Source organism: Trichosurus vulpecula, chromosome 6 (genome assembly GCF_011100635.1).
Source record: "Trichosurus vulpecula isolate mTriVul1 chromosome 6, mTriVul1.pri, whole genome shotgun sequence".
NCBI lineage: Eukaryota > Metazoa > Chordata > Mammalia > Diprotodontia > Phalangeridae > Trichosurus > Trichosurus vulpecula.
This window is the reverse complement of record NC_050578.1, coordinates 134,641,616-134,662,697: the sequence shown is the minus strand read 5'-3', so window position 1 is coordinate 134,662,697 and position 21,082 is coordinate 134,641,616. Positions and strand designations below refer to the sequence as shown.

The 21,082-nt window shown below is 36.1% G+C and overlaps 1 pseudogene; it reads right to left on the bottom strand.

Annotated features, from left to right (window-relative positions):
* Window positions 1-19,741: 19,741 nt before the first annotated feature.
* LOC118854246 lies at window positions 19,742-20,800 on the bottom strand (annotated as a pseudogene).
* Window positions 20,801-21,082: the final 282 nt, after the last annotated feature.

Genomic DNA, 21,082 nt, shown 5'->3' with positions numbered 1-21,082 from the left:
TATATATATATATATATATGTATATATATATATATATATATAGACAAATGGCACAGATTGAGTTCAATATGAATGGATGATATACAAAAAATAAAATCAAATTAAGGAATGAGAGAGGAATATATTGAGAGGAGAAAGGGAGAGATAGAATGGGGTAAATTATCTCATGTAAAAAGTGGCAAGAAAAAGCAGTTCTGTTGGGAGGGAAGAGGGGGCAGGTGAGGGGGAATGAGTGAATCTTGCTTTCATCAGATTTGACCTGAGTAGGGAATAACATATACACTCAAATGGGTATCTTATCCCACAGGAAAGAAGGAGGAAGGAAAGAAAAAGGGTGGATGATAGAAGGGAGGGCACATGCGGGAGGAGGTAATCAAAAGCAAATACTTTTGAAAAGGGACGGGGTCAAGGGAGAAAATTGGATAAAGGGGGATAAGATAGGAAGAAGCAAAAGGTAGTTAGTCTTTCACAACATGAGTATTGTGGAAGGGTTTTGCATAATGATACACATGTTGCCTACGTTGAAATGCTTGCCTTCTTAGGGAGGGCAGGTGGGGAGGGAAGAGGGGAGAAAGTTTAGAACTCAAAGTTTTAAAAGATGTTCAAAAAAAAGTTTTTGCATGCAACTAGGAAATAAGATATATAGGCAATGGGACATAAACATCTATCTTGGCCTACAAGAAAGTAGGGAAAAGGGGATGAGGGGGAGTGGGGTGACAGAAGGGATTGTTGACTGGGGAATGGGACAATCAGAATATATGCCATCTTGGAGTGTCAGGGAGGGTAGAAATGGGGAGAAAATTTGTAATTCAAATTCTTGTGAAAATTAATGCTGAAAACTAAAAATATTAAATAAATAATGTTTTTAAAAAGTGACTTTAAAATATGATGCTATAATTATTTTCATTGTAGTTTGTGTCATTATTTTAAACAGTGAAGACAGACCATGAAGATCTTTGTTTTTCTTCATTTTATCATTCAACAACTTAGATATGCTTCCTATCCTTCAGTCATCTGCATGTTTGATAAGAATGTCATCTAAACCTTTATTCATCTCTAGATGAAAATGGCAAACAGTACCTGATCAAACAGAAATTCCTGTGGTACTCCATTGCTTTCCAATCCAACATGAGTTTATTAGTAAATATGAAAGAATGATCCAGACCACTAATAAAAAGAAAACAAAAACTGAAAAGAACTCTAAGATTACTTGATCCTAGTCTACTTGCCTTGGGGCCCACTCTTTGTTGAAATATATTTTTATTCCATAAATAAAAAACATCCAGGATTACATCTCTGACACTCAAAATTCCAAAAAAATCACGAAAAAGAATACTAGTCTATGTTGGTTGGGTTGCTGAACAACAGGCAGATTAACATTGTAGGTGGATCTGTGAAATGGTTTACACTATTCTGGAAAGCAATTTGGAATTATGCAAATTAAATGACTAAATAGCTCTGTTGGATGAATCAGAGATTCCAAAGCTGGGCATAAACACCAAGAAGCCATCAATAGAAAGAAATCCCCCCTCCTTGTACACCAATGTATTTATAGCGTGGAATAGCAAGGAATTAGAAGCAAAGTAGATATCCATCAACTGAGGAATGACTTACCAAATTGTGGCACATGATGGAATATCACTGTGCTGTGAGAAATGATGTGTACTGAATACAGAGAAGCATGGAAAATTTTGTAAGAACTGATTTAGAGTGAAGAAAGGCAGTGAGGTGGCATAGTGGATAGAATGCCAGGCCTAGAATCAGGAAGACTTTAACTCAAATCTGGCCTCAGATATTTACTAGCTTTGTGGCCCTGGGCAAGTCATTTAACCTTGTTTGCTTCAGTTTCATCATCTGTAATGGCAAACCACTTCAGAATCTTTGCCAAGAAAGTTTCAAAAAGGGATTTGTGAGTGGGTAGAACAAAGACAATGAAGAAAAGGCAAAGACTTGCCTGAGCTCTCCCAAGTTCCCCTCCCAATATCTTCAAAATATTCCCTCAAAAAATTCTAGAGAAGCCAAATCCACAAAAGGATGGGGTGAAACAATTTTCAAGCCTGAAATAGCTTAGAAGGTCAGCAGGAAAGGTCTCTTGAACCAAGGTGAGAGTGGAGCATAGTCCAGTACAGACTGTGACAGCTCAGACTGGGCCCCAGCAAACCAGGAGCAGGGCCCTGGGGGCAACTGAATCAGCAGCAGCAGTGGCCACTTTTGGAGCTCTCAGTCCACAGACAGTAAAGGGGACAGACAAGTGGTCAGAAGATTATAGAGGTCTCTTTGCTGGTAGTGGGGGCAGAACTCTGTTGCTTTGCCCTCAGATCCCAGGCACAGTCCTGGGTCACAATTGTAGGGAAAGGAGCAGCATTAGCATATCAGAGCTTGTGGCCCCAGGAAGGCAGGGACCCTGGTCACAGCTGGAGGGCAGAAAAGAGTGCTAGTGGTCACTCATAGACTAGAACACAGGCCAGGAAAGGAGTAAACACACCTCTCCCAAGAACATACCACCATGGCAGAACAAAAAGCTTACAGAGCCACAGAACTGGCTCTGAAAATCACTGCACAAAAGCTGTGAAGATTTGGAAAGTATGCCTTCCACCCTGGAAACAGAGCCCCACTTTTAGAATTTTAGAGTTAAAATTCAAGAAATGGGCTGGAAGAATGAGCAAATAACAGAAAAAACATCTGACTATAGAAAGTTATTGTGGTGACAAGGAAGATAAAAACAAACACTGAAAAGTTAACAAAGTCAAAGTCCCTACATCCAAAGCCTCAAAGAAAATGTGAATTGGTCTCAGGCCATGGAAGAACTCAAAAAAGATTTTAAAAACCAAGTAATCTAAGTATAGGAAAAATCGGGAAGGAAAATGAGAGCAATGCAAGAAAATAATTTTTAAAAAAGAGTCAACAGCTTAGTAAAATAACAACTTCTAAACCAGAATAGGCCAAATGGTAAAAGAGGTACAAGAATCCAATTAGGAGAAGAATGCCTTGAAAAGCAGAATTTGTCAAATGGAAACCAACATCCAAAAATTCACTGGAGAGAAGAACTACTTAAAAAGCAGAATTAGCCAAATGGAAAACAAGAGGTACAAAAATTCACCGAGCGGATGAGGATGAGAGGAGCAGAACTAGAACATTGTAGATAGTTACAGCCACATTGGGTGATGACTAACTTTGATAGACTTGGCTCTTCTCAGCAATTCAAGGTTCTAAGGCAACTCCAAAAGGCTCATGATGGAATTTTCTGCACATGCAGAGTGAGTAAAGAGTCTGAATGCAGGTGGAAGCATACTATTCGCGCTCTCTCTCTTTTTTGTTTTGTTTTGTTTCTTCTTTCTTGTGGTTCATTCCATTAGTTATGATTTGTTGCAACATGACTATTGTGAAAATGTTTCATGTGAATGTAAATGTAGAGTCTGTATCATATTTCAGGCCACCTTGTGGAAGGGAGTGAGGAGAAGGGGGGACAAAGTTTAAAACTCAAAAGCTTGTGGAACTGAATATTTTAAACTAAAAATAAATATTTTAAAAAATCACTGAGGAAAAGAACTCCATAAAAAGTAGAATTAGCTAAATAGAAAAGGAAGTACAAAGGCTCACTAAAGAAAATAACTCCTTAAAAATTAGAATTGGGCAAGTTGTAGCTAATGACTTTATGAGATATCAAGAGCATTAAAAATCAAAATACCTAAAAATAGAAGAAAATTTAAAAATCCTCATTGGAAAAACAACTGATCTGCAAAACAAATACAGAATAGATAATTTGAAAATTATTGGACTATCTGAAAACCATGATCAAAAAAAAGATCCTAAATATCATCTTTCAAGAAATGATCAAGGAAAATTGCCCTGATATTCTAGAACCAGATGATAAAATAGAAATTGAGAGAACCCACCAATCACCTGCTGAAAGAGGTCCCAAAATGAAAACACCCAGCAATATTGTAGCCAAATTCCACAGCTTCCAGGTCAAGGAGACAATAGCACAAGCAGCCAGAAAGAAACAATTCAAATATCATGGATCCACAGTCAGGATAATGCAAGTTTCAGCAGCTTTTATGTTAAAGGTTTGGAGGTCTTGGAATATGATATTCTGGATGGCAAAGGAGCCAGGATTACAACCAAGAATCACCGACCCAGCAAAACTGAGTATAATCCTTCAGGAGGAAAAATGGTTATTCAATAAAATAGAAGACTTTCAAGCATTCTTGATTTGAAGACCATAGCTGAATACAAATTTTGACTTTCAAATAAAAAGAAAAATTCAAGAGAACCAGAAAAAAGTAAACAAGAAAGAGAAATCATAAGACTTTCTATAAGGTTAAACTGTTTACATTCCTACATGGGAAAATGATACATGTAATTCCTAAAATCTTTCTCTTTACTAGGTCAGTTAGAGGGAGTACACATATACAGAGGGCACTGGTGTGAGTTGAATATGATAGGATGATTGTGTAAAAAACAAAATAAAATTAAGGAATGAGAAAGACAAATGCACTGGGAGAAGGGGAGGGGAGCAGTAGAAAGGTATGAATTATTTCACATGGAGGTATGAAAGAGCTTTTACAGTGGAGGGAAAGATGGGGGAAATGGGAGCAGGAACACATGAATCTTCCTCTCATCAGAAATGGCTCAAAGAGGGAATAGCAGACATACTCAATTGGATATAGAAATCTATCTTACCCCACAGAAAAGTAGAAAGGGAAGGGACCAAGAGGAGCAGGGTTGATAGAAGGAAAGGCAGATTGGGGTAGGTAAAAAAAAGAAAAAAATGAAGGAAAACCCTTGAGAATGTACAAGATGAAAGTAGAAAGAGGGTAGGATAAACAGGAAAATAGGATTCAGGAAAATATACAGTAATAGTAACTGTGAAAAAATTTACTGCAAGTTTCTCTGATAAAGACTTCATTTCTCAAATATGTAGAGAGTTGAGTCAAATTTATAAAAAACAAGAGCTATTTTTTAATTGATAAATGGTCAAAGGATATGAACAGGTGGTCTTCCAAGTAATCAAAGTTATCTATAATCATACGAAAATATGCTAAATAAATATTCATTAAAGAAATGCCAATTAAACTTCTCTGAGATACCCCCCAAACCTGAATTGCCTAATATGACAGAAAAGGAAGACAAAAAATGTTGGAGTCAATGAGTCTTCCTGACCCCAGGCCCATTTCTTGTATATGGTTTTCAGGTAGTCCAAAAATTTTCAAATTATCTATTCTGTATTTGTTTTGCAGATCAGTTGTTTTTCCAATGAGCACCCCATTTTCTGCCACTTAGCTACCCATAAGGACTATTAATTTTCCTATCCACTTTCCCATTCCAATAATTTGTGAGATTTTTTTTAAGACTAAGACTCTCTGAAGGGTGTCTTCTAATCTGGAAATAATAAGTTTTGTGTTTTGGAATATGTACAATTCATACCACATGTTAATTTAAAATGCAGTTGTTGCCTTGAGCAACAAGTAGAGAGAACTGAAAACTTAACTCTCAGATAGAATCAGAAAGAGAGCTACTAAACATTTTAAAATAAATAAACTCGACCACTTTTCTTCTGATTTCTTCTGATCACTCAGCAAATCTGCAAATACTTATTAATCATTGACTATGTTCCCAGTGGAAGCACAACTCTGGGGCTATTTTTCCCCACACTTAATAGTATTTTTTTCCTAATTACATGTAAAAGTATTTTTCAACATTCACTTTTGTACGATTTTCAGTTCCAAATTTTTTCTTCCCCCTCCCTCCCCTTCCTATCCTTCACCCCTCCCTGTGATGGCATGCAATCTGATATTAGCTATACATGTACAATCATATTAAACTTATTTCTATATTTGCAATATTACGAAAGAAGAATCAAAAAAGGGAAAAGCCATGAGAAAGAAAAACAAAAAAAGAATGTATGCTTCAATCTTCATTTGGACTCCATAGTTCTTTCTCTGAATGCTGACAGCATTTTCCATCATGAGTCTTTTGGAATTTGTCTTAGATCATTGTATTGCTGAGAAGAGTTGGTCATCACACAATGTTGTTACTGTGTACAATGTTCTCCTGGTAGTGCTCACCTTACTCAGCAACAGTTCATGTAAGTCTTTCCAGGTTTTTCTGAAATCCACCTGCTCATCATTTGTTATACTGCAACAGTAGTCCATTATATTCATACACACATGCCCCAATTGATAGATATCCCCTCAATTTCCAATTCTTTACCACCACAAAAAGAGCTGTTATAAATAGTTTTGCACATAAAAGTCCTTCTCTTCCTTGTTTTTGGTCTCTTTGGGATACAGACCTAGTAGTAGTGTTCCTGGGTCAAAGTGTTCTAGCCCTTTGGGCATAGTACCAAATTTTTCTCTAGAATGGTTGGGGCTATGTTTATTGGCATGCTACATGAGGCTACCAGAAAGAAACTGAAGATGAATACTTGACCACGTCCATCAAAATCTCTTTCCCTCCTTTCCTCCTTCCCTCCCTCCTTCCTTTATTCCTATTCTCCTTCCTCCTCTCCCTCTTCTTTCACTATCACTACCACAGCCTCCCAGAAATAGACACCCTCCTTATGATTCCTTGATAACCATTATTGATACATCTTATTTTGACACAAAAAATAGGCTTTCCGATAAACTTCCAAGTTTTTCTCAGTGGAAAACAATGAAAACAGTTAAGTAAAGTCACCTAAAAATGTGTTATGTTCACCTTTGTCCTATATGGAATGATGACCTAGAGGAAATATATATGTTCTATCTGAAATAGTTTCTGACATTGTGACACAATTTCATAATCCCTTAGGTAACTATGTTCAAGGTATCTCAAGATAATAAGAAATGAAGTTGAGATGGAAGTGCATTCCAGGAAAGGACATTAATTTCAAGGCAGAGAGAGAAACAGCAAGAAAATCAGATTTGCAAGACTAGAAGATTCACAAGCAGGAGTTAGGAAACATGATTTGTCATAAACCATTGGGAGTTGTAATTAGTCTTTGTATTGATCAGAGTTCAGTCTGTCAAAGTTATTTTCATTTACAGTTATGAAATCATAGTATGAAGTACTTTTTCCTGGTTCTCATTCCACTATGCAACAGTTCAGAGAAGTCTTCTCAGGTTCCACTAAATGTGTCACTTTCATGATTTTTATGGCATAATAATATTCCATTACAATCTCATGCCATAATTGGCTCAGCCATTCAACAATTGATTTTTAATGATTTTAATGTGGTTGTTGATAGCTTATTTTTTTAAATTTAAAAATTGTTTTTTTATATCCTTTGAGTATTTACTTATGGAACAATGGCTTGTGTATCACTTCTTTTTAAAAATTCAATCTCTAGGATTCTCTAAATAGATCATCTGCAAAATGCATACTTGGGTTTCTTCTTTGCTTATATATATATATTCTAACAATCTTTTCTCAAACTATTTAAAAAAGATCCTTGTCTCACTAGAAACTCCTTTTAGCATTTCTCCAATAGATAGATGCTATTTATAATACTAAAGAAAATTCATTTGTATGCTTTTAATGTTAAAAATAAATGAACATTGTATTTTGACAAGTTATTCTTCATTAGTCAATCTGTTACTATTTTAATTGTTTTGTTGTTAATGTCATTTATTTTGCTGATATCTCAACTAATGAATTTTGCATTCCTAGTGTAACATCACACTGTATATAGTGTGTATACATTGTTTTGCTACTGTGGACATTTTGCTAATTTTTCTTCAATATTTGAGATTAATCATTCATTTCTTGTATATTTCCGTATAAGTTCTTTTCTCTGCTTTTGCTTTCTCTGGTTGTAGTATCAGAAATATATTTGACCCATGTGTTTGCTTGGAAGATTTTAGTATCTATTTTGGCAAAGTATGTAAAATGTGTCAGCATTTTTCTTTGAATATTTAATTGAATTCACTTGAAAGTATGTCTAGTCCCATTCCCTGCCCCTCAATATTGCCTTTGAGGAGTTCCCTTATGTGTTGTTAAATTTATTTTTTCCTGAAATTGGGCAATTTATTGGCTTATTATTATGAAAATCTGGAATATAATGAGTATATTTTAAAACATTCAACCATTTGAGTATTGTTGGCATATAACTGGGTAAACTGGATTCCAATAAATTTCTTTATAATTCCTTAATTTATTCTGAATTTTTCATTTTGGTAAATTGATTTTCCTGTTTTGAGAGTTTTTTTCATCAAATTCGGGCAGCTAGGTGACACAAGTACATAGAGTTCCAGGCTTGGAGTCAAGAAGACTCATCTTCATGAGTTCAAATCTGGCCTCAGACACTTGCTAGCTCTTTGACCCTGGGCATGTCACTTAACCCTGTTTGCCTCAGTTTCCTGATCTGTAAAGTGAGTTGGAAAAAATGTCAAACCACTTCATATACTTTGTGGAGGGATTTGGAATTATTTAGAATGGGAATTTCCTTCTTATTATTGCCTCTCATATTTAGTTATTATTTTATAGAAATGCCTGTTGATTTTTGTGGCCTGCAACTTTGATGAAGATACCACTTTGGTATCTTCACTGTTTCCTTAGGATGTCCAAACTAAGTCATCATATTATTAACAAACAAGGATAGTTATGTCTCCTTTCTTACTTTTTATTTTATTTTTGTTTTATTTCTTATTGGTAGCATTGTTAACCTTTCTAGAGCTATATCAAACAATACAATGGAGAAGTGAAATCTATACTCTCTGTCACAAATGATGTTTGCATTTGCTTGTACACATATACATTTCATGATATTATAAATTATCATCCTACTATCCCTATAATTTGTAGGCATTTTAGCATAAATGTGTGGTCTTCTTTGACAAAGGCTTTTTCTGCATCTTTTGAGATGATCATGTGGTTTTGGATGTTTTTGCTTTTATTAAAAATGATTAATCATTTAGAATGGTTTCCTAATGTTAAACCACCCTTGAATCTCTGGCATAAACATAACTTGTCAAAATGAATAATTTCTTCATTAAATTGTTGTTTTCTTTTCTTAACATGATTTTATTTAAAATTTTTGATTTGGTATTCATTTATGATATTAGTCTACAATTCATCTTTGCTTTATCCACCCCAGCTTAGATATGAAAAATATATTTGTCTCACAAGAGGAATATGGCAAGATACCTTCTCAGTTTTTAAGAATAATTTGTAGACCACTGATATTAATAATTCTTTAAGTTTGATAGAATTCTCTTCCAAATCTATCGGGATCAGGAGTGTTCTGACACACTTTGGTAGTTCCTTTACTGCTTTTCTCTGACTTAATCATGCTGTGGATATGCTTGCTTTGTTCTGTGAATTAATTTTTTTTAAATATTCATTTGATCTTTTAACTTAGGGATCTTATTTTTAGAAAATATTCTTTTCTTTTATGTTCCCAATGTTGATAGAAAATAAGTGTGTATAGTAAGTTCTGTATTCTCTTTATTTCTTCTGCTTTTTAAAAAATTTTCACCTTGCTCATTTACTATTTTTTCTATCTTTTTTATAATCATGTTGGCTAAAAAGCTTATCAAATTTTCTATCTTTTCAAAGAACCAACTTTTACTTTAATTTATCATTAAAGTCTTTAGGTTCCAGTTTCTATATATATCTTCTACTTTTCTGACTCTCTTGTAATTTCATTCTTTTTTGTGCTTACTTTGGTTTGTTTATTTGTTGGCTTTTTCATTTTTTAATGAATTATCAGGTCACCAATTTTCACCCCTTACTGAAATTTTAGTATGTTGTTTTATCAGTAAAGTTTTCTTTCATATTACTGTGGTTTCTATGATATATCCTTTAATGTACATGTTGTTTAGAATTTCTTGAAGTCTAAATTTACATCTATTTCCTTTATGTGTGATTCTAAAATGATTAATATTTTTCATTGCATCATGGCCTGTAAAAAATGTGTTTATGCAGATGATATGATGATATCCTTAGAGAATCCTAGATAATCAAGTTAAAAAAACTATCTGAAATAATAAACAACTTTAGCAAAGTTTCAGGATATAAAATAAGCCCACATAAATCATGAGCATTTCTATATGTTACTAACAAAGCTTAACAGCAAGAGATAGAAAGAGAAATTCCATTTAAAGTGACTGTAGACATTATGAAATATTTAGAAGTCTACCTGCTGAAACAAACCCAGGGCCTATATGAACACAATTACAAAACACTTCACACAAATAAAGTCAGATCTAAATACCCGTAAAAACATCAGCTGCTCATGGGTAGGCCAAGCTAACAAGCCAAACAAAAATGACAATTCTACCTAAATTAATTTACTTATTCAGTGGCATACCAATCAAACTGTGTTTGTGTCTATAAGACATAGAATGTGATGATGGAGAAGAAAGATGATATGTTTGTTATACAAAGTGTTCTAAGAAAGTTTAAGGAAGAAGAGAACATTTTCAAGTGGAGAATTAGAGAAGTATTATTTAAGTGATAAATTTTAAAGAGAGTTATATGAATCTAAAGGAGAAATAATGAAGGTATATCCAAAGGGAGCTATTTTAAAAAGACAAAGTTTATAGTTATACCAAAAATTAGAAAGATAATATTATTTTAAATAGTCATTCTAGTATGAGATAACATGGAATACTGGCATCAATGCTACTCAGAAAGACTTTGGTCCCATTGACCATTGCTACCCTGGTCAAATTACTTAATTCCTCTGTTCAGATAAATTCCTTGCACAAACCTCCTAAGTCATGTTGAGTCATGGTAGAGAGAATTCCCATACCAGGAATCTAAAGTGGCCTGGTGTTCTTTAAAGCCACAAACTCATTCTTATTCTCTCTCTCTCTCTCTCTCTCTCTCTCTCTCTCTCTCTCTCTCTCTCTCTCTCTCTCTCTCTCTTCTTGTTTATATTCTATGACATTTTATTGTGCTAAAAGTGATCAGAAAATTTATTTATTGATTATAAATAGATCTAATTTGAAGCCCACATAATGAAATATCAATAATAAAATATAATTACAAGTATTCATATTTTCAAAGCACACTATTTCATCTGATCCACACCTTAACTCTGGGAGTTAAGTGCAATACATGTTTTAATTTTCATTTTACAAATAGAAACCTCAGCATTAAGGTTGGAGCAGTATTACATAGCTAGAAAGTACCAGAGATAGAATTAGATCTCAAGTTTTTTTTAATTCTTCTTATCCACTTGTCCACATTGCATTCAATGATGCATGACATAGATGAATAACCAGCTTTAATTGTTTTCAAATATTAGATTTTTGGCATAGAACTTGGGCTTCTGGGTACAGATTTCTATATAGAACCTATATAATGGGTCAGTATAATGTCTGGGTAAAGATAAACTGTTTTCTGGCATTTAATTAACAATTCACTTGGAGAAAATTTGTGAAATGTGAAATAAGGAGCAAATCCCTTTTGGAAGGCTTTCTAAAGCAAATATTTCAATCTTATCCAACAAGATGTACCGGCGCTATATTTGGAGCATATGTAGAGTCACAGACACAGTGGATTAAGAACCACCTAAAGGTTTGTGGTCTGTGCTTTGGATTCAGATTTTCTTGGTCTAAAAAGCCTCCATGTTCCATCTAACACTGATGTCTTTGGCCTGACTCAGAGAGGCAAATTTCATACCATGAAGACTCTCTTGTTTCACAATACAGAAGAGTTAATTACTGATGGTCTCTTTCACCAAATTAGTCCACTCAAATGGATTAAGAAATTTTAAAATTTCAACTTGTTTCTATTTGGTGAAGGTTAAAAACAAACATATTGAGTATTTTCTTTGGTAAATTGTGTAGCTTTTAGATTCCCAATGGATCTAGGAGGTCCATATCCCAACTCCAACTCACTCTGTTGAGTTGAGTCTCCAGAGAGCAGGCTAGAAGTCCACATGAAGAATTTCCTCAGATATAGCAAGCTTATAAGGAGAGAGCATTTATCAGCCAATCTCACCTCAAACCAAATGAAAATGCAGAAAAGGAGAAAAGGAAAAGAAGATACTCAACATATTTTACATGAGCCCATAGTGCTGTTATTCTTTTAAATCATTCATTATTTGTATACTTAAAATAACAAAATAGCATTTAATAATTAAAAAAATAAGAATTAGAGATAGTATTTGAACCCATGTCTTCTATTTTTGAAGTCAGCACAGTTGTATAATAAATAACTAAAGAAGAAGTGGAGAAGGCAAACGTGAAAAAAAATCAGCAAATTACTTGGCTGATACTACTTTATTTTATATAATTTCTTGGTTTCAAAACAAAAACAACCAAACAACAGTCAGACAACAAAAATGAACACGTAAGCTAGTAAATCATTAATAGACAAATCTGTGGCATGTGAGTCTGTCTGCTCACTCTCTATTTCCTAAAGTTCTATAACTACATGCCTCATACCAGCCAGCAACCAAAGGCTGATATTTATATTAGGTTAGTCTGTGAAATATTTTGGTGATAGGTTTACTTATGATTTAGAGCTGGACCAAACTATTAGGTTGCTGGCAGCTCAAGTTTCATGTAAGGTTTGGCATTGTTTTCCCTTTTACTTTTAAGAAAAATTGTTATCTTGAAAACAATGGCCCTAAGGGACCATTAGGCAAAAGTCTTTTAAAAAATTAATGCACATACTCATGTACCTTTTAAACATATAATACTGTTTTAAGAGGAGAATGTCATTATTTTCCCTTTGCTTCTGATTTTTCTTCATACACAGATGGTGGTCCAAACACAAACAATTACCCCACAGGCCAGCTTGGTGTTTGGGGGTATTGGCAGTGCTCCTGAGACTCTCCACTTCATTTCTCAGGCAGTCTTATGAGGTCAATTTACAGTAATATTATGCTGGACAGACACATCTTGATTACTCTTTTAAAAAATTAAACAAACAAAAAGTGCATAAGTGTTGTTGGCTAATGATGGAGGTAAACATCTCTCACACATTGGCAGAAAGAATGTCCAAAATTCCATCGTGTACATAATTACAGGACCTAGCCCTTTATGATAATGTATTATTATGAGACACATTTCAATAGACCACAATTTTCATGGCTTGTCTGGAGCTCTAGTAATGGTGAGTACTTTCCCATAAAATGAAATTCCTGTACAACAAAGACTGTAAACAAGTCTATAGAGTTCCTTGTCCCAGGGTTTAACCAATAATTTCTATGTGTTGTAAATGTGGCTATAAAACCTTCAGTTCACTTTCCATGTTGGGACAAAATGAGGCTATCCCAAGTCACCAGACATGGAACAGAGGAAGATATTTTCCCCAACATGGTAAGGATGTCCAACAAGGTTATAGTGACCCTTAGCTCCTCTGCATGTGGCACTCTTTAGTCACTTTAATGGTCTGGAGCATCTGCCAAGTCTGAGAGACCCAAACCCATGGTTTGGATTTTTCATTGGCCTTTATAAAGGCCAAGAAGATACATTAGAGAAGCTGGGGCCAATTAGATTTCACGAGAGGAGGAAGCTTCATTATAGAATCCCAGGGAAACTGGAGCCATGGAAGTTGTGTGTGTGTGTGTGTGTGTGTGTGTGTGTGTGTGTGTGTGTTTGTGTGTGTGTTGGGGTGAGGTAGGTGAGGTGGGATTGTTTGTGGGGAGGAAGCTGCATCAAGTGAAGCTGGGTCAAGAAACCACTGTCTTATACTAACTGTATGACAAGTCAATTAATGAATAATTAAGTTTATTTAATCACTCAATATACACTTATTATTAAGCACCTATTATGTGCCAAGCACTGTGCTAAGTGCTAATCATATTGTTAAGGGAACTTCTGTTAAATATAAAAGTATTTAGTAGATGTGACTGACTTTAGTCCCACAAATAGGCTATCTTCAATGGATTAATTTTTTAATTAAATTTTCTTTTTTCCCAATTATTATGCTTTCATCTTCTCTCTCTCAACTGCCCTCCAATGGGAACAAAGAAAAGAAAAACAAATTCTTTATTAAAAATAAGGAATCAAGCAAAATATGTCCCTACCGTGGTCATGTCCAAAAACTGCATATCTCATTGTATACATTGGTCCATAACCTCTCTGTCAAGAAATGAGTATTGATCACCCATCCTCTGGAATCATGATCATTACATTGAGCAATGTTATTGACTAATTTTTCTTAACAATATAGAATGTATGACTTGTATGTAACAGGCGTTCATTAAACATATATAAATGCATGAATGTATGAGCAAGTAAATTTTATTGACTAAATAATAAGTTCCTTCAAGATTGCTTGAATGAATTCCCTACAATGAATTCTACGTAAATTTTTACCAGGAATCTTAATACTTACAGCTTCATGTTGGGCTTGCAGTTGTGATAAGAGTTATTACAGTTTAGATATTAACTGTTTCATTTAATTTGGGAGTAATTTCTTTAAGAACTTGGATGAGTCTAATGAATGAATTAATTGTATGCTCTGAGAATAAGGTACAGTTTGTGCGCCCTTCCCAACCTGTCATCTCCAGAGCACCAAATAGTTTCTCTCTTCTTTCAAATACCAGATGACATAGACCAGAAAGTTCAAAGGCCTTATGAACATGTAAACAAATTCCACACTACTCTCCTTTGAATTGATACATGTTTTTGGGCCTGAGACAACATGGACTGACTACTGGTATTCCTGCATTGAGTAAACCAACCAGCTGTTGGATTTCTGTGTTAGAGAGGTCATGGGATCTGAAAGGACAGTTTGGTTTTATTTACTTGAAAAACAGGACCTACTGAACTTTCATCTCATTTAGGTTAGGCCCCGTTGGGGATTTGTTTCGATACCAAATAGGCTTCCAGGGTGAAATTCCAGCTACTGATTCTCAATATCATCGAAGAATCTTTAAACCCCAAAGTGCAGGTGGGGATATATTTAGATAAGTTAATGAAAGAGAAGAAATTTGGGGGATGTCAAAGGAGACTGGGCCCACCCCATCATGTGGGCAAGGGGGGAAAACTGTGATAGGGAAAATGCCTGTAAATACTGGTCCTATCATACGTGGGATGGCCAAATCCCAGGACTGATTTATGCTTCCACACTGTCACACAATTTGTGACAGTGAAATACAATTTTTTGAAATTGAGTTTCTAGCCAGGTATGGTGGGCACATCTGATTCCTACTTCTGAGAAGGCTTAGGCTTATGGATCACTAGATTGGAAGTTTTGAGATACAGGAGGACTTTATGTCTGCACTAAATCTAGTCCTACATTGTGCAAACTTATGAGTAGGGGCCCTCCAGGATGCACAGGGAGGAGTAAACCAGCTCAGGTCAGAAGTGGAGGAGCAAAGCTTCAGTGAAGGGTAACAATAGGATTTTTCCTATGAGCAGGGGTATTGGTCTTCACTTCTAGCCTAAAAGCGATAAGAAGAGAGAGAGAGAGAGAGAGAGAGAGAGAGAGAGAGAGAGAGAGAGAGAGAGTGTGAAGGAGTGAAGGAAGGGAAGGAGGGAGGGAGGGAGGGAGGAAAGAAGCCAAGAAAGAAACAAAGAAACCAATAAGGAAACAAAGTAAGAAACAAAGAAAGAGAAAGAAGAGGAAAGGAAGGAATGAGGGAGAGAGGAAGGGAGAAAGAAGGAAGCAAAGAAAAAAGAAAAGAAGAAAAAGAAAGCAAAAAGAAAACTGATATTCCAATAGAGTTTATTCTAAAAGCTTAATTTAATATTAATTCATACTCTCAATATATAGAAGGATGCAATTTTAAAAATTAACCTCATTCATTTTGTATTAAGTATAAATAGTTAAGGAGAAATTATTGACAATCTCTGATGTGTCATTTTTTGTTCCCACCTCTATTTTTTTTTCCCTTTCCTCTAACTTGACAGTATGATAGCTTATTTCCGGTCTCCAGGAATGTAACCTGCGTTTATAACCTTGTTCTTATGGGAATTTTAGCTTTGAATAATCCTGTTTTGAATCAAGCTCAAGTTCCTCGGAATTTAACCCCAGCATTATTCAAATAAGGGATGGATTAGTTTCCAAGCAAATTGCACAAGTACAAAAACAGAGAAAATGTGAAAACTACAAAAACAAAACAGAATATTAAAGGATTTCAAAAATAAAACTTCCACAATATTATATTTGCAAGCTAGTTCTTTAGTTGAGATTTTTAAAAAAAGATTTTTTCATCTTTTTAAATCCAATACAATTAAAAGAGTCACATGAATAGATTTAAAGCTGGAAAGGACCCATCATAGTCCTATGGTTCAATTTCCTCTTTTTACAGAGGAGGAAGGTGAGAAACTGAGGTCCAGAGATGAAAATGAGAACTTTAATGAGAAAGTTGCTATTTGAACCTGGTTCCTCTGACTCTAAACCTAGCACTCCTTTCATGGCTTCTCTGTTGTTGGATTGCTTCCAACACAAGCAAATACAAAAAGCATTTATTAAGTGCCTACCATGTGCAAGGGACTTGTTAGGAGCTGAGCAATCACAGGAAGCTCAATAGCAGCCCATAGCTCTTGATGGAGAAGGTACATTATACCATGGAACAGAACACATAAACAGGTAAGTAAGAATGAAATAAGTGGAGGAGAGGGAGAGAAATGGGGGAATTAGGAAAGGCTTTCAGTAGGTAGTGGTGAAAAAATTGAGTCTTGAAGGAAGGACAATCTACTGGGTATTTTCCATGGGCCAAGTATAGAGTCCAATGAGACTAATGGATTGATTTCAACTCTGAACTCCACCCTCCAACCTACCTCTGTTTTTTATTAAGGAGATCACATTGACTGATTTGCTTCTGAAAGATTTTTCAATATTTGCTTGGCCTCCAGAGTTTGAAGTGATGCTAAATATTGAAATCTTGTTTAAAACAACTAGAACTTGTATGATTAGACTCGAGGCTGCATAGGGATTATATCTGCACAGTTTATGGGATAATACAGTAATAGGATGATAGATTTAGATGCTAAAGGTACCCTAGAGAGGTTATTTAGTAAAATTCCTTCATTTTTTTCTTTCTTTTCTCATTTTAAGGATGCTCTTTGTTTTTATGTTGCATTTCTTTTCAAATGTAACTCCAAATGTTCTCTTTTAATAAAAGTGAAAAAAAGTTCTAAACAATTAAAAATATCAGTAACACCATGCAACACATTGATGATATCTGGCAGTGCATGCAAAGTTACAAATTTAGAGTCCTCCACGTCTGTAATTAAGGGATGTGAATTTTCTCAATTCTTCTCTGGGGCCAAACACAGTTATGATAATCATGTGAAGTTCAATTTCTTTTATTGCTATTTAAATAGATGTAGCCATGTATATAGTTTCCTGGTTCTGCTCACTTTATTCTACGTCAGTTCATAAAAGTCAATATTTTTTCTCTGAATTCTTCCTATCCATTTATTTTATAGTTCAGCTATCAGGGGGATGGAGAGTCTTTACATGTAACTGGAAAGAATGAAATACTATAAAAACAAGTCCTTCTTGAAACTGTCCATTACACCTATTACACATCCATCTAAATGTATTATCATTAAATCCATATGTTTCCATCTCATCCACAAGAATAGCATATCTTACCAAAAGCTTTGCTAAAGTCTAGGTAAAATGTATCCATAGCATCTCTATATCTACTAGTTTACTAACCCAATTAAAATGACATTAATCTGGTGTCACCTCATCTTGATGAAGTCATATTGGTTTGTTGTAACCAAAGATTAGAAAAGATTGCTTCCCTATTTATATATTCACCACCAATATCTTTCATGATGGTTTTTAGAACTTTTTCAGAAATCAAAGTCAATCTCACTGGCTTATATTCTGTGGATTCCATTCTCTTCTCTTTTTCAATAACCAAGGCAATATTGGATCCGCAATATTGTGGAGCCTTTCTTATTTTCAATAACCTATCAGATATTACTAGCAGTGACTCACCATCACATCTGCCAGGTGAGCCCAAGGATGTAGCTCATCTGGGCTAGCTGGCTGGAATTCAAGGAAAGTTAGGTGTTCTCTATTCCCTTACTTCTCTTGGACATTGACTCCCTCATAGTCATGATATTCTGTCACTTTCAATTGAAAAGGTCACTCTCCTTGGCAGAGACAAGACAAGCAAAATGAAAATTGAACAGTTCTGTTTTCTTTCTGCTCTTAGTTTTGTATTACTTACATTTAGCTGAGATGCCACATCATCTATTATCCTCCTTTTTCTCCCAACATAGCTATACTTATTTTCAGTTAGTTTTGTCTTTATCTTCTTTCACCAGCTTAAGTTTATTATAAGCTTAGGTACTATTGTAGATAGTACTATATTTATAGGTCTCTGCCGTACTCTTATAATCAGCCTCTTTTATCCTGTCTGTGATTCCATATTCTGGCTTTGAAAATTTAAGATGCTAGTTGAGTTCCATGCATTCACATTGTTCTCCTCAAACAAATTTTGTTTTTTCTCCTCACTGGAAATGTTTGCCATTGTGTTTCTAACCCAACAGAGGGCATAAAATTATAACCGCAGAGCTTAGCACAGCTCCTGGCACATTGTAGATGATTAATATATCTTTATTGATTTAATTTCTGCAGCTCTACTCTCATTTCAGAGAGGACTCTTATCTTTAGAAAGAACATCAAATCTTGTTTTTTGCTTTGTTTCTTTGTTTTTTTTTAAGGTATAATTGTACAGCTGTCCTTTTCTTTCCTTTTGTGTAACGTTGTCATTCTCTATTTTCTTGACAAGGGTCAAGTCTTCCCATCATTCACCTCAGATGACTTGCTCTTTTATCCTAATTAAATCTCTCTTCTCCTACCCTTAGGGGTACCTTTTGACATTCTAGACAGAGAGGCATTCTTTGAGTTCTTTTACTTTCTCCAGGAAGGATAGGAGTACAAACTTGAAATACAAATAACAGCCACTGGGATTTAGATGAAGTGTACATAACATATGTGTGATGCAAGTCAATGAAATTTCCCATACAATTCAGACTAGTTTATATTTTAAAGGAATCAAAGCATATTAAGAGGTAGAGATGAGGAGGTAGTTCATTCTAGGAATGGGGAACATTGGTAGAAATCATGGAGGAGAGAGATGGAGTGGCCTGTGGGAAACAAGGCTGATCTTGGTATGCCACAGAGCGTAAGAAGAGGAGTGATAGAGTGAGGCTCAAAAATAGGTGGGAGTCAAGTTATAAAGAGCTTTATAAGCCAAACAGAAATTTATATTTGACCCTAAAAGGCAATACAGAGCATGATGATACGTTGAATATGAATTGCCATGGTTAGGACTGCAATTTAGGAAAATCACTCAGCAAAATATGTGGAGGATGGATCAGAGTATGGTGAGACTCAGGACATGGAAATTAATAAGGAAATATCACATTAACTCAGGCAAGTGGTAAGGAATGCCTGAATTAAGCTGAAATGAAAATTAACATATAGGCTGAATGTTGCCTAGTCTATACCTTGGAAAAATTAAAACTTAAAAACAAGAAAATATGGCTTCTTTTGTTTCTAAATTAATTACAATGCCTCACATGTAGTTTTTAATTTTTTTCCCAGCTGACAGTTTATTGTCATGAATGCAACCATATAAAAACATAAGTTATGAAAAACACAGTCACGATGTGACCCCTGGGCCCCCACTCACCCACAGGAAGGAGCTGGGGCTTGGGGGTGGCGGACAGAGGATAGGGGAAGGGGCTCTAGGGGGCCCTCATACCACCAAGCTGGCCCCCTCGGCCCCCAGGGTGGCAGCTCCCTGGGGCAGGGTGGGCTGGCTGAGGCAGGAGGCCTGGATCGGTTGGACCGACTGGGGCAGGGGCCCACGGGATTGGCCAGCTCAGCGCATCCAGTAGTCAGTGGAGCAAGACAGCTCACACAACTGGCCTTTGAAGTCCAAGTCAATGGTAAAGTCAAAGTCTTGATTGTTTTTGGCATTGGGCCACATGCCAATGGTGCCAAAGATCACCTCGCCTGTCTTCACTGTGAGGTAATCCTCCATGTAGAAGACAGTTTGCTTCCAGTGCGTGTAAGGGGACTTGGGGCTTCTGCGCTTACGGCAGCGGGTGAACTCAATGTTGAAGTAGGCGACCAGGGTGTGGACATAATCATTCCTCTTCACTTGCAGACAGAAAGGGGAGGTGAAGGTCAGGTAATCCATGCGCACTGTGTAGATATCCACCTCCTTGACGAGGCAGGCATTGGTCACCAGCTGCTTGGGGTCAACCACATCGACAAGAGGCTCCTTGATGGCCACGTCCTTAATACAGGACATGTCAAAGCCATAGACATTCTCCCACCAGTGAATCTTGTAGTCTTTATACTGCCAGTCCTCAATGGCGGTCACATATAGTGTTGCCCGGTCAGGGAAGATGAGGCCATCGGGAGCCAGCCACTTGTCTCGGGCATGTAAGACAGTGTTGAGCATGGATTCATAAAAGAGGCGATAACCCATCCACTCGCTGATGATCACATCCACCTTGTCCACAGGCAGCTCCACCTCCTCTACCTTGCCTTTGATGATGGTCACCACATGGTCAAGTTTGTTGGCCTTGACGATCTTGACAGCATAGTCAGAGATGCTAGAGCACTCAATCCCAATGACCTTCCAGGCCCCAGGCTTGGCTGCAAACATGCAGAGGATGCCAGTGCCCGAGCCAACATCCAGCACCACCTTGTCCTTGAACAGGTGTCGGTTGTGGAACATAGAATTGTAGTAAGTGAACGTCCACACCTCATCCTTGAGCATCTCCTCATGGATGCCAAAGTGAGCACAGGAGTCAAAGTACTAATCCTTGGACGTCATGTCCTCAGCATTGGGCTTTTCACTGCTCTCGGGCTGTGCGCAGGACACCTCCATGATGCAGTTCTTGGCCTCGGCTGCCGCCGCCATCTTCTCTCCGCCCCCCACCCCAATCGCCCCCCCCTGCAGTTTTTAATTTTTAATTAAATTTTACTGATGTATTTCATTTCCATATCACCTTCATTTCCCAAAATATCCCCATTCAAAGAGCCATGGATTATAACAAGCAAAAAAAATAGAGGAAAATGCAGTTCAGCAAAAATAGTCAAAATATGAATCTAATCTTATAGTACATACAATATTCAATTTCCTGTCATTGCAAAGAACAGAAAAAACTGAATTTTCACATTTTTCTTCTGTTTTAAATGGCTGAACTTC